A 14,114-nucleotide genomic window follows, 5' to 3' on the forward strand; every position below is an offset into this window, starting at 1 on the left:
CCCCAAGATATCCTAATTTGATATGAATTAGGGTTTCCTTACTTGGGAGACAAGTAATATATTTAATGGGCTTAGAGCTAATAAAGTCGTGCTAGACTACCTTGGCATGTGGCAATTCGATCTAGAATACCCATGTAACTTCGATCTCTCTCTGAGGGATAGTCAATCATTCTAATCACCCTGAGTGTTAATTGTTGTGGGCCCAAAAAATCAGGATCCCACATACACCATCTTAAAAGTAGTCATTAGCGGTTTCGTATCATCTAAATCTACTATAGATCTCAAAAACCCTCTGAATCCCATTTCCAATGAATCCTCCAATTCAATCACAACCTTGATTTAGGTTTTAGGAATCCCATAAGCCTGGACCTAATAGATGACTCTATCCAGCAAGATATCATCCAATAAGTGGTATAAAGGTTATAGCTTTACAATAACGGTGTAACCCTTCCTAAACCAAAGGGTTGCCCTCCAGGAGCCTCTTCGCCACCTTTTATTCACCAGTGGTGATGGAATATATGTTCGCCTTAGCCTTAACAACCATGACCACCCTTAATTCATGCTAGTGAATGCATGATTTCCTTTACGATGGACTTAGGTGGTTCTTGATCTGCAATTAACTGGCCATCGAGTTTAATGGAGTTTTTGAAATGCTCATCTAAGTCCAAAGTATCCTTAACAAATAGAGATAAATTCAAATTCCTCCTTATCTGGGTAAGAACAGTTGTTCGTCATTTGTACCAAAATCACCACAAATAAGGCACCTTAGCCACACCAGAAGGCATGAAGGCCACACACAAATCACACAAGGCTACTAAGCCGTTGAAGGCCACCTAAGTAGTATTTTGTATGAAACCATACTACTCACTCTACCAGGAATGGTTCTCATTGGAAAACTAGACCAAATCTGTAAATTTCAGGCAAAGAGAAACGAGAAAGAGAGACGACGGAGGGAGAAATGACACTTATCTCTCTTTTCTAAAATACAATCATATTTGAGTTTGTTGGGCCGAATTGTTCACCAACATTGTGTTTAAATGCGTAAATTTAAGATTACACATAAAATCCAAAATAATAGAAATTTTATCTTCTAGAATTTGTGAATTTTATTGTTTGATTAACCTAAAATAAAAATGAAGGTCAAAATATGGAATTTAATATGTGTATAGAGTCATTAATATATAAATGGCAAATTGTAGTGGTGATTGTGGTAGCAAAAATCTGTTATCTTTAGTCTTGACGAATTTGTACCTACAAAACAATTAAACACCCTTGATCAATGGATTTTCGATACCTAAGTAAGTTTCTTTAAAAAGACAGAGAGTTTAGGACTTAATTGCGTAAAAAAGTCTACTAGAATTTGGTGGAGAATGGGGTATTTATAGAGCATAAGGTCACCAGATGTGAATGGTTTACCATGCCATGCATCATCTAGTTGGGTAAGGTGTGTCATTCATTGGTTGGAGTAGGAAAGACTTATCCCAAAGATACTATTGAATAAATAATATCTTGGAATTATCTTGTGGGATCCCTGATTGGGTTTGATTGTGATTCTTTGCTTAATTGAATTAACCTTCAATTAGGAATGGATAAAGACATGATTTAGTTATTAATCATATCTTAATAACTTTGAGTTTTCACGTTATCGTGGGCATGAGAGTTTTATGAGATTATGTTCAGTAGCTCATGTCTTCAAGAGGGTTGAATTGTGCTGATAGGAGCATATTTATGATACTTAGTTATGTTGTTTTCTTGCATTTAGATAGTTAATTACTACTTATTTTAGTCTTTTAAGCTATTTTCGTATGTTTGTAGGTCCTAATGGCAAAAGGAGCAAGAAAGTGCATTTTAGAGCCATTTGGAGCAGTTTTGGGCATGAATTGGATAGCTTAACTATAGGGCAAGGAGAATGGACGAAATTGAAGTCAAGAGAGGCTAGGAAAGGCTACAAATCTCGAGAAAGAAGTTCAAATACAAAGAAGATAAGGAAGGAGCAAGAAATAAGGAACATTATCCACCCTTATCTTATCATATCCTAACTAACCTTATCCTTTCCTAAATCTAGCATTATCCTATCTTATCTTATCCAAATCAGTTTGTGCCTTAATTTTAGCTATTTAGAAGGGATTAGATATACATTTAAACACATAACTCATATTCTAGAAGCCCTATCTTCCTCCTAAAAAGGTGCCGCACCTATCCTTTCTAGAAGCCCCAAATCCTTGCAGTGTATTCCCTATCCCTTTCCCCCTTGGTTTCTGCCAAACCTTAATCCTTTTCCCATTGGATTGTGCAATCCTTTTTCTTCAGAAATTATGCAAAACCTAGCCTATAAATACAAGTGTTTGCCGTACCATTCAACCATCTATTCACTCATTCATTCATTCATACATGCAACCATCAAACACCATAATTCACACCACATCACCCTAGTGCCACAAGCAAGGAAGGAAGGAGAAGATGACTTGTGCAATCTGTCATCCAAGGGAGTGTCGTGCATGCCATTGGAGTGTTGAGCGTTTCTTGGTTCTTTCTATCCTTAGTTTTAGTTCAATGTTTATGCCAATTTGGTTTTCAATTATGATGAACATGTGGAACTAAGTTCTTTCTAGTTAGAGGTGAATTCGAAGCCATGATTATATGTTTTATATGAATTGATTACATCCAGTTATTGTTTCTTAAGTCTTGAATGTGATTTGCTTATCTGAGTTATTAAAACTTGTTTATGTATGTTGATTAGGGGTCGACACTTAATTTGCATGCATGAATTTGATGCTAGAGTATAAGGGAGTTTCACCTAATCGTTATGAACTTATATTCACAAGTAGTGGAAGTCACTAGTCATGATTGTGTTAAGTAAATCCTTGGTATGAATATCATGCTTTTCATAGTTACGAATGCCTAGTCAATGCTTATGGTTTTCAAAGAACTTAATGACCTTTGATATGATTTTCTATCATGCTTTTCATAGTTAGGGAACTTGATAAGGATAATTTGGTTGTGATGCGTATCCCATCCAATTCAATGAATTAAGGAAAATCTGAAAGTTAACTTATGCTTTTCATGGTTAATTTGGGGCATTGTCATTCATAGTCTAAATGAATAATAACTAGAAATTGGGTTGTATGCATATATCATGAGTGGAGAAGGACCCTCTAACTAGCCTTTCACCCATTTAATTCACCCAAATTCGCTTTTACAAAGTGTTTTATGCAAAGTTTCTGTTTTAAGTTTTAATTTCGTCAAAAACAATCCCCCTTTCATTTAGTCTTGTTATTTGAGTCAAAATTTGTTTTCTTTTAGTCTTTTGAGTCAAGTTAAGTTTTATTTTCGTCAAAATCACTTGTTAGGTCTAGAATTGAGTCTTTTTTATTGTTTGTTGCTGTTTTAAGTGTTTTAAGTTAGTTTTGAGTCTATAGAGTCTAGTTTAGTGTTTTTGAGTCTTAATTGTGTTGATTAGCATCCCTAGTTAATCACCGGTCTAGAACGATCCCTACTTGCATATATACTACAATTGTCACAAATAGGGTTTAATTTGTGTGTCAAGTTAATTTTCACATCATGTGCATGGAATAAATGTGGACCTTGCTAATTGAATGAGGGCATCTTCATCACTTGCAAGTAAAAGTACATGGGCAGCTACAAGATTTATCGAATTACTTTTGGCTCCATAGTAACACCCCAAAAAAATATTTGGACATGTGAGTTGAAATGATAACTTATCTGAATTTATTTGGAAGCTAAACATGGTGGTAGGACAAAACAAAGCCATGGTTAATCACAACTCTATCAACCACAATGAATTTCCTTATTTGACACTTACTTATAGAATTTATTTCGGCTGGATATAACTTTAGAGTTAGATTGCCTATTTACCCTATGAAGATCAAGCCAATCATAGTTCAGAATCATATTCAAACCGTTCATCACAATACATGAAACACTTAAATCTCAAAATAATTTCCTTGACATAATCTATGCTGACAATAGAGTATACCTGTTTGACAAGAAATTTGAATAATTAGAAGAAATTAGGGATTTACCTCAAAGGATTTCAATTACATACTTAATCATCAAATTCAATCAACAATCCTTTCAATTCACTCAACGAACTCAAGTGTAGGTAGAAAGCTCGTGAGGAGAGGATCAACTTTCTCTCTTGGACCGAGACCAAATTTCGACGAAATTGTCAGAATTGGCGAAAATCCGCCAAAAAACCGTCACTCTTCTAGGCTCCAACAATTGTTTTGTCTTTCAACTTCCTCCACATAATCATAAAAATGAATAACTAAATTATATATCTAAAAATACAAGGGATATTACAATAATGATGACGATGGTGATTGCAGTGATGATGTGGCTGCTGGTGATGATGATAATGAATGTGGTAGCGACAATGCTTATGGTTACTATGGTGGGTGGTAGGTGATGGGTGGTGACGTGGTGATAATAGTGCGTGGTGGTGGCAGCAGTGCCAGTGATAATGGTAGGTGGTGGTGATGGCTATTCATGGTTTAGATTTTGTTTTTTAATCTCACTCTTAAAAATTTGGAAATGAAAACTATTTGTATGAAATTTAAACTTGGGAATAGGACATTCAAATTCCAAGTTTTTTTCCATATGAAATTCTAAATTTATATGTTTATAAATCGAAACAAGGGAATTTGTGCATGTCAATTTATAAATTCTGACTTTTTCCAAATTTCAAATTTATTTCCCTCATACCATCTCCAATCCTTGGCTTAAAATCTAGAATTTTTAGCTCAAAAAAAAAAAAAAAAAAAAAGGTTTTAACCCAAAAACAGTTTTTCTCCTCCAACCCTTTTGGATTAAATTTTTAGCCTGAGAGTATTAAATAATAAATTAGGATAATTTTCCTTAAAATAATTTAAAAATAAATAAATATTGTAGGCTGTCCTAATTTAATTTTATGAACATTTTAACCAAAAATATATATAGATTCCGATATATATTGAAAAATATCTAAACAGGCACCATGAAACTTGTGGAATACTATGAAAGAATATAAAACACATAAAATAATTTTTTTAATTACTTTAGCCGTTAGATTTAAATTTGGATCGTTAGATCATTTTTTTTACCGTTAGATTTGATCATATTAGATCTTAGTCGTTAGATTCAATAAATTTATAAATATAAAACTGAAAAAAAAAAAAAAGGAAAAAAAAGTACACATATGGTGGCTAGCTCCACTAACCTAAGGGGAATTTTGGGCTAAATTTGTCCTAGAAATGAGTTTTAGGTTAAAATTCATATTTGCCCCATGAGTTGGAGCAAGTTGGAGTAAATTTAGAACCTAAAATTTGAATTTTACTCCAAGAATTTAAGTAAGTCTCATCCAAGTAAACATATTACTAGGGGTGGTTCGGTATGGGATACCATACCGAAACTAGTATCCCGAATCCCAAACCAAAATTTTTCGGGACGGGAATTTGAAGACCAATCCCTAACCAAATTTTTGGGAATCCCAAATTTCGGGAATCCCGAAATATTTTCGGGATTTTGGGACAAATCGGGAATCCCAAATTGAAATATGAAATTATGAATTGTTCTTCAAATATATAATTCAAGAACACATTCATGAACTAGGAATTTCATTTCATTCACACTACTATTTAATTGAACACTGGCATGCCTGACTGTTTTTATCATAGTCAAAATTCAAATTAATTAAACCTTTTTTTCAATATGTTGAGAGACAAACTAATCAAGCCTTCTAAAATCATCAGCCATGGCAGCAGCAATAATAAAATCCACATGAATATCAAACAAAACATGAAAAATATGCAAGGTGTAGGGCATTCCAGGTTGCAGAGCATAAATTAGAAATTACTAGCATCAATTATAAAAGAATAATATATATAATAATTAATATTATATATTTTCGGTTTGGTATGGGATTCCCGAAATATCGAGAAGCCAATCCCGAATCCCATACCGAAATTTTGGGATCAGTTCGGGATAGCATCCCAAAAATTCCTGGAATTTCGGTTTGGGAAATTTTTGGTTTGGGATCGGGATTTTTTTGGTTTGGTTCGGGATTTTTGGGAATTTTTTCCACCCCTACATATTACAAAAGAAAATCCAAACATGTAGGACACTCAACATGTTCATTTATCTGATAATTTGTCCTCTTGAATAAAACAAGATTGCATCAAACATGAAACGTCTGCTCAAATGATATTTTTAATTTCTTCGGGATAAATTTCACAAATTGCCTTTTATTGGGTAAATTCCAGGAATAAATATGTATGATTGGTCATATATATTCGGGAAATTAAGGAGTTAGCTCCTAAATTTACAAAATTTCGATTGCCTTTCTCTCTTTCATAGGTTGATGAATTGTCAGTGTCACTGTCAATTTCTTGCTTGGAAGGTATGATAAAATTAGACCTAAACCCTAATGGTCTTACAGGAACAATAATAGAAACAGTTATGCATAGTCGGCTAAAATATTTTGACCTGCAAATTTTGATTCTTGTTGCAGTCCTATTAGATTATGAATATGATTGTGTAAATTCTAGTGTGTCTAGGGATATCTTAAAATATTCCCTTTAGTAGATATTATCCTATTAGAGTTGTAATCCTATTAACTATCCTACTACTATAAATAAAGGCACAATGGGATGATACAACACACACCTCAGAATTACATCTCTCTCTTTTGTCACTAGCCCTCTCCCTCTCTAGTCCTAAATACAATTAAGTAAATTAGGCCTACAACAGGTTATCAACACGCTCTTGCCAGAAGCTAAGGAACTAAAGAATTGTAGGAGGATGCACTTTTCTACACAATCAAAGGCTTAATCGGTTTTCTGCCCTTCATGGTTCTTTTAAAATAAATTAAGATATTTGAAGCGACCTTGAAGCATGAAAATATTCCCCATGAGGCATGAACCTCCTATATTTATATTTTCCTTTCAATTATATATATTGCATATGTGTTCATATTTTTGTCAATATATATTTGTTCATGCAATACGCAATTATGCTATGTGGAATTTGTGAGTCAAAGCATCGAAATTAATTTAGAAGCAATTAGGGTTTTTAACCCTATAATTTGAAAGAAACTAAAAAAATTGAGCCGCGGCTCCACGCTGCACCATCGAGCCGACATGGATGCCCTGTAACCACGTCATCACTAGGACGTCATCGTTTCGACGCCATGAACCACCATGCTGCATCCCGTGGGCTTGCTGCCCCTGTACAAACAACTAGGCGTTGGCCTAAGTTAGGTTCTACGCAGGCCTGAAGCCCCGAGCTCACCAGCAGGCATGTAACCTTACTGGGCCGTTCCTTGCAACCTGGCCCAACCTGCCTGCAAGCTCGCGATGCTTGCTAGGTTTTGTCCTAGCTTCGGCCTGCCTACAAAAAGCCTCGGCTTGCTGGCCTTCACCCCCTGTCAAGGCCCGTGATCACCAAAGCCAACCCAGATGGCTGGGCTTGTTTCCCTCGACCCAAAATCGAAGCAAGCTCGTGGCTGGGCTTTGTGCACACACCCTAGGCCAGCACATGTGATATTGGGCTATGATTTTTCGAATCCAATGATCTTTTTTTAGCATTCCCACTAATATTAACTCAAATGTTATTATTTTACTTCTACGATCAAATCTAGATGGTTACGATCTATGGAATTAATTAAAGTGGCCAGCAGTCTATTAGTCTGACAATTAATTCAAAATTATTGGCCTGAAGCTCACTTTTTGGCAATTAATCATTCAATAAATTATTTCTTTTCTTTGAACTGTTGACTATCTTTCATAGTCCTAATGCACTCACACTTGGGTTCCTGAAGCAATCCACAAATTCACCACACTTTGTTGTATATTGTATTATGTGTTCTTGCATGTATCCTTATATATGAACTAGACGTTCATAACTAAAATGATCCAATAGTTTCAAATTTAGTGCATTTGAAACCCGAAGTTTTCATTCAAAACTTACCACATGAAACCCGTAGCTTTCATGCTTAAATTAAACTAATACTGTTTACAGAACCCGAATGTTCTACAATTTATGTCTATGGTTTTCTATATGACTAACCACGTTTTTTTGTACCCTCTGTTTTAGGGACATGTCGAACTTGAACAAGCTCGATTTCATCGCTTTAGAAGTATCTAGCAGAAACTACCTAAAATGGGTTCAAGACGTGAAGCTGCATCTTATTGCAAAGAGTCTTCGAGCCACTATTGAGAAACCTACCGATAACCCAGTTGACGAAGCTCAGAAAGCTACTGCTATGATCTTCATCTGAAGACACATCCATGATACACTACAGACCGAGTATCTCACTGAGGAAGACCCTCGCACCCTCTGGGTTGCTTTGGTCGATTCCTTTGATCACTAGAAAAACATTTACTTGCTTGAAGCAAGACATGACTAGCAACATTTACGCTTCTAAGACTTTAAGTTTATGAATGAATACAACTCCGAAGTTTGTAGAATCCGATCACTGCTTAGGTTTTGTGAAGAAGACTCAACCGAAGAGGATTTCCTGGAAAAGACCTATTTAACCTTCAATGCCACCAATATTGTCCTATAGAAACAATATAGGGCACAGAAGTTCACCTAATTTTTGAATTTGCTCTCTGTTTTACTTCTCACTGAAAAGTTGAACCAACTTTTGATGAAGAATCATCAAGCTCGACCTACTGGCTCGAACGCTCTGCTTGAAACGCATGCAACGAATTATAGCAGCCACAACCGACGGAACCCCGATATGGCAGTGGAAATGGGAGGCAAGCCCTACCATAGGCCCAATGTCAACAAAGCAGAGGCCCAGCCAAGGAAGGAAATTTGACTAGAAGTGCCAACCCCTTGCCCCTAAAGCCCCAAACTTTAAGAACTAGGGAAAAGCTACCATTCAATTGACTTCCACTGAACTGGACATGTACTACCGACGTGGATTAAAGGATCATTGGGCACGCGTATACCGAGCTACCCCTAAGGCTATTCTCAAGTATCATTCCTGTCGTGAGACTAACTTTGTGCATGTGGAACATCCCAAAATGCTGCTACAACTATGGAGGTTTCATATTTTCAGGAGGCATCCATTCCCATGGAAGAATAAAGTTTTATTTTCCTAAGACATGTTATTTATACCCCTAGTGGCCGAACCCACTAGGTGTGGCCGAACCCCCCCTATTTTCCTAGGTTTATAGTTTAATTTTTGAACAATTTTTATAAGTCTTTGGAATTATTTGTTTGGTTTTGGTTTGTTTTGAAGTATGGATATTATTTCTTGATTGATTAATTAAATGAATGGAATTATATTTATGCATGTGACCGATTCAATTAATTTTATTTCTAGGTATGACTAGTGGGAAAGGTAGTTATCAGGCTAATAGTGCTAGAACACACATCATCTTACGTGAGCAACCCTATTTTACTAACTTCGTACCTAAAAATGCACCTTTGACAAACCTCTCAAGCCCATCCAACCTAATAGAAGGATACAAAAAGGCTCGTATAAGTTTAATGGCACTGAATTAACCATTAAAAAAGCCTTCTATTCTCCACGTCCGGAAAGAATGTTGCTGAGCTTTAAAGATATTTGAGATAATCAAGATCATGTTGAAACAACTGAAGAGAATGGTTCTAAATTTCTTTGTATCACTTCTTACGAATATGGCCATGAGTATATTCACGAGGAGCTGGAACGTCTCCCGAGTAGGTTGTACATAACAACCATTCGATCCGTTAAGACCCATCACGTGGCCGGCCCTATGGCTGGGTTCCAGAGCACTCTACTGCTTTGGTATGACCAAATGGGACATCCTGGCAGAAGCTTTCATAAAGCGCCTTCCAACGATAGCTTGAACTTTTGTTATGCGAACCAGATTACCGGTATATGCCTGGGGCCATGCAATATTACACCCAACTATGTTGGTCCGTCTGAGGCCCACCGCTACCCAATTTCATTCACCGTTACAATTGGTTACCGGATATGAGCCTGACGTCTCACATTTACGTGTGTTTGGATGCGCAGTCTATGTGCCAATAGTCTCACCACTACGTACCAAAATGGATCCTTATAGAAGAATGGGAATCTATGTCGGTTATGATTCACCATCAATCATTCACTACTTAAAGCCCTTGACATGAGATCTCTTTACCGCACGTTTTGCATATTATCACTTTGATGAGATGATCTTCTCATTGTTAGGGGAGATAAGATCACTCACGTTCCTGCAGAACACTACGTGTTGATGCACAAAATCCATGAGGACTTTGGTACAACAGAAAGTGTCAAGTTTGTGATCTTCGCTAGGTTGCTCTGGTCATTAGTATGGATAAGTATGTAAATGAATAGAGACAGGGAAGCAAACAACACAAGATGCATGTGGTTCACCCAGATTGGCTACATCCACGGAGTAAAGGAGTTCTCATTAGTTGTGAAGGGTTTACACAAATACATAGATTCAAGCTCTCTTTTAGTGAGTTATAGTGAATAGTTTAGTACAAATGACATTAGGGATTATTGTGGGAGAATGATCCTCTTTTATAGAAGAGAGTTTCTAGTTTTGTTGTGACATTAACACGTGTCGTGTTGTGATTGGCCTCTGATATCGACACGTGTTGCGCTGTGATTGGCCTATGATACCGACATGTGTCGCGTTGTGATTGGCCTCTTAGTTAGAGGAAAAGTCTTATGGGTCCTTGACAGTATGCTATTGACCGATGCTTATTAGTTTCGGGATTGGTCAAGTATGGTACAAACAGTGCTCCCCTAAGTTCCCGAGTGAGGAAAGCTCCTCGGTTGGGGACTTGCAAGATCTAAGCCATTAAGTAATCACGAAACTTCCAAGTATCGAAGTGTGGTGTCGCCTTCACTTGCCTTCTCTGTCCTGTAAGTAGATGTGGCATCTTCTCTTGGAAGTACTTTTCCTTCATCCAGGAGTGGTATCTTTGGTTGGCGTTGACGTACAAGGTAATGTATCATTTTCATTTGAAGCTTACTTGTAGTTTCAGGTTTGGTCAAGTGCAATACAAACCATATAGTAGGAGTCCCTTAAGTCTCTAAGCGAGGAAATCTGCAGAAGGAGATGATAGACAAGGTAAGCAATCAAGGTTCCAAGCAATCAGTCTCAGATCGGTAGGTTGATCTTGGGTTTCGGCTGATTGTAATCATTCTCCCTGTCTCTCATTCAGCAATAAGGATAAAGAGAAGAAACAGGGAGAAGAGATGATATGAGGTACTCTTGTTTTTGGAGAAGACGGACGAATCGGCACGTGCTTTATTGTACTTAACTTTCCACAGGTGTATTCTTGAATTGGGCTGGAGGGTTTTCTGGTTTCCTCCAAAGGAGCGAGCCGACTCCAGAATTTGAGGGTCAAAACAAGTTCGTCAGACCTAGAGTTTGTTCGATCCTAATGATATAGGATATTTTTGTTGTTTGATAAAGTAGTAGATGTGGTATGGCGAAGTTTTGTTCTTCGACAACGGTGCTAGCAAAAGGCTGTTGAGACTTCTCGATCTCTTCAATTAGAGCAATGATGCCGAGCTTGGATTTGACTTAGACTTTTCCGTCTGGATTGTGCGGTTCCACAAGAAAGGGCGTCGTGCTGTAGTGATCTTTTCTAGCTCGCCGTTGAACCTTCTGTTTCAATCTTCTGTATAGCAAAAATGGTGTGCAACCTTTGCATTTAAATGGTCCTTCAGAGCACTACTTCTCAGTGACTCATCCATGCTTGGCAGCTTCAGTGTAAAGAGTCAATATCGTACTAACTGTTCTGAGGTATTTACCGAAGGAATTCATGACCTTGACGACAGTTGAGGATGAGTACTCGAGAGCAATGCTAGGCAAGCGACCAGGCAAAGGTTCCGAGCAATCAGTTCTAGATCGGAAGTTTGATTTCAGGTTCCGATTGATTGCATTATTTCTCCTTGTACTGCAGGTAAGAGCAAGGGCAAAGAAAAAGACAGGGAAAAAGCATCATATGGGATACTCTTGCTTTCAACCCTGATGATATGAGATATTCTTGCTCTGATGTGGCTGGTTGGCATGAGTATTATCGAAGGAGAAGAAAACAGAGTATTTCGAGAGGCTAGATTGGGAGTGCCATTTCGGATATGGGGAAGGGTTGAGCATTTTTTTTTTTGTTTGGCAGGTCTGCCTGGTTGTGAAGGATGAAGGTCGACATATATAGGAATTGTCCCAATAGCGAGTGGTAATGATGTTCTATTACTTTTTTCAGTCAAAGCAATGTAGTGGTTGCTACAAGGTTCACCTGTTTTAACTTTGTTAGAGTACTTTGAAAAAGTGGTCTGTGGTATCCAGGAAGCTGATGTTGTGTGTGAGAATTGTGGACAAATTTTATCCAATGAAATCTGACTTCTCGAAGTTCGGGGAGCGGTACCTCTTTGATTTTTGAGCAGGCAATCTTGTTAGGGATATGGTTCTCGAGATTCGAAGAGCGGTGCCTCTTCGATTTCTGGGCAAGCAATCCTATTGGGAGTGTTGTCTCAGATGTGAAGAAAGGTTGGGCATTTTTGCAAGTCTGCTTTGCCATGGAGCATAGAGGTTGACACACATAAGGATTTTCCAATAATCAAGCAGTGGTGCTCTTCTTTTATCCTTGTGGGTAATAGTAGGGTAACTAGGCCTTCAACATTTACCTGTCTTAACTTTGTCAGAGTTCTTTGGCAAAGTTGTCCTTGGTATTCGAGGAACTGATGTTGCGTGTGGAGATTGCTAATAAATTTTAACCCAAGAAATCCGCTTCTCGAAATTTGGAGAGTGGTGCCTCTTCGATTTTTGAACAAGCAGCCCTATTAAAGATCTGGCTCTTTCTTTTATAGGAGCACCAATTAAGTTCAAGGAGTCTGTTCTGAAAGTTATTGCTTGTCGGAATTTTTCCCTTATCTTCGTACTTCTGAGACTTACTGTACTTCATTTTTTTCTTCATCTTTTCTGAGAATGTATGACCCTTCCGACCGTCATTTGGACTTGAATGTTGTAGAAGAGGTAGCCATGTCTCCTCAAGATAACATATGACACCCATCATTCTTATCTCCTACTAGTCCCTTACTATTGGGGATTCTGTGATAAAGAATGATATGACCGCTGCGGTGGTGGCCAAGAATCTTCTTACTCCCAAAGACAACAGACTACTTTCCAAATGGTCCGATGAGTTGGATGTTAAGGATTCTCTGGCTTTCAGTGTTCAATGTGCAGGTTCTGTGTCTAATATGGCCCAACGCCCATTTGCTCGAACCCGCCAAGTTGAATCGTTGGCGGTTGAAGTGATAAGTCTCAAACAAGAGATCAAGGGGCTTAAGCACGAGAATAGACAGTTGCACATGCTCGCACATAGCTATGCTACAACCATGAAGAGAAAGCTTGACCAATTATAGGAATCCGAGGGTCAAATTTTAAATGATCATCAAAGGTTTGTGAGTTTGTTCGAAAGGCATTTGTTGCCTTCGTCCTCTGGGGCTGTACCACATACTGAAGCTCCAAATGATCAACCTCTGGTGCCTCCTCTTTCTAGGGTTCTACCTAGTACTGAGGCTCCAAATAATCACCCTCCGGTGCCTCCTATTTCTGGGACTTTGCCAAGTGTTAAGACTTCTCCTGAGCAGCCTTTGTGAAGGCGCCCTCCTGTTTGTTTGTTTTGATTCATGTGTATGCACGTATTTGTAATTTATCGAAGATATAAATAAATAAGCTTTACTTCATTCAAAGTGTTGTGTTAAATACACTAAGGTATCCTTCATTAAGTTCTTTGAATTTTTTATTTTGTTGAAGTTTACATGTTGAAACTTCGTGGGTTGAAGTAGTGCTCCCTTAATTTCTTGAGTGAGGAAAATTTCTCAGTTAGGGACTTAAAAAATCCAAGGCAATGAGTAGTCGTGAAATTTCTGAGTACCAAGGTGTCGTGGCATATGGTAGGAGTCCCCCAAATCTCCGGTCGAGGGAGTTGACGAGGGAGGTGTCTTGCTAGTAAGCAATTTTCCAAACAAAACTTCACCATTTTCCTTTCTAAGTGGTTGCCTAAAACTCCTCATTCATATATATATTTGGTATGAAAGTTGTTAGGCCCAAAGAAGGGGAGGCCTAGGCTCTTTCTTTTTTTTTGAATTTTCGAAA

The sequence above is a fragment of the Pyrus communis genome, chromosome 10 (genome assembly GCF_963583255.1).
Source record: "Pyrus communis chromosome 10, drPyrComm1.1, whole genome shotgun sequence".
Lineage (NCBI taxonomy): Eukaryota > Viridiplantae > Streptophyta > Magnoliopsida > Rosales > Rosaceae > Pyrus > Pyrus communis.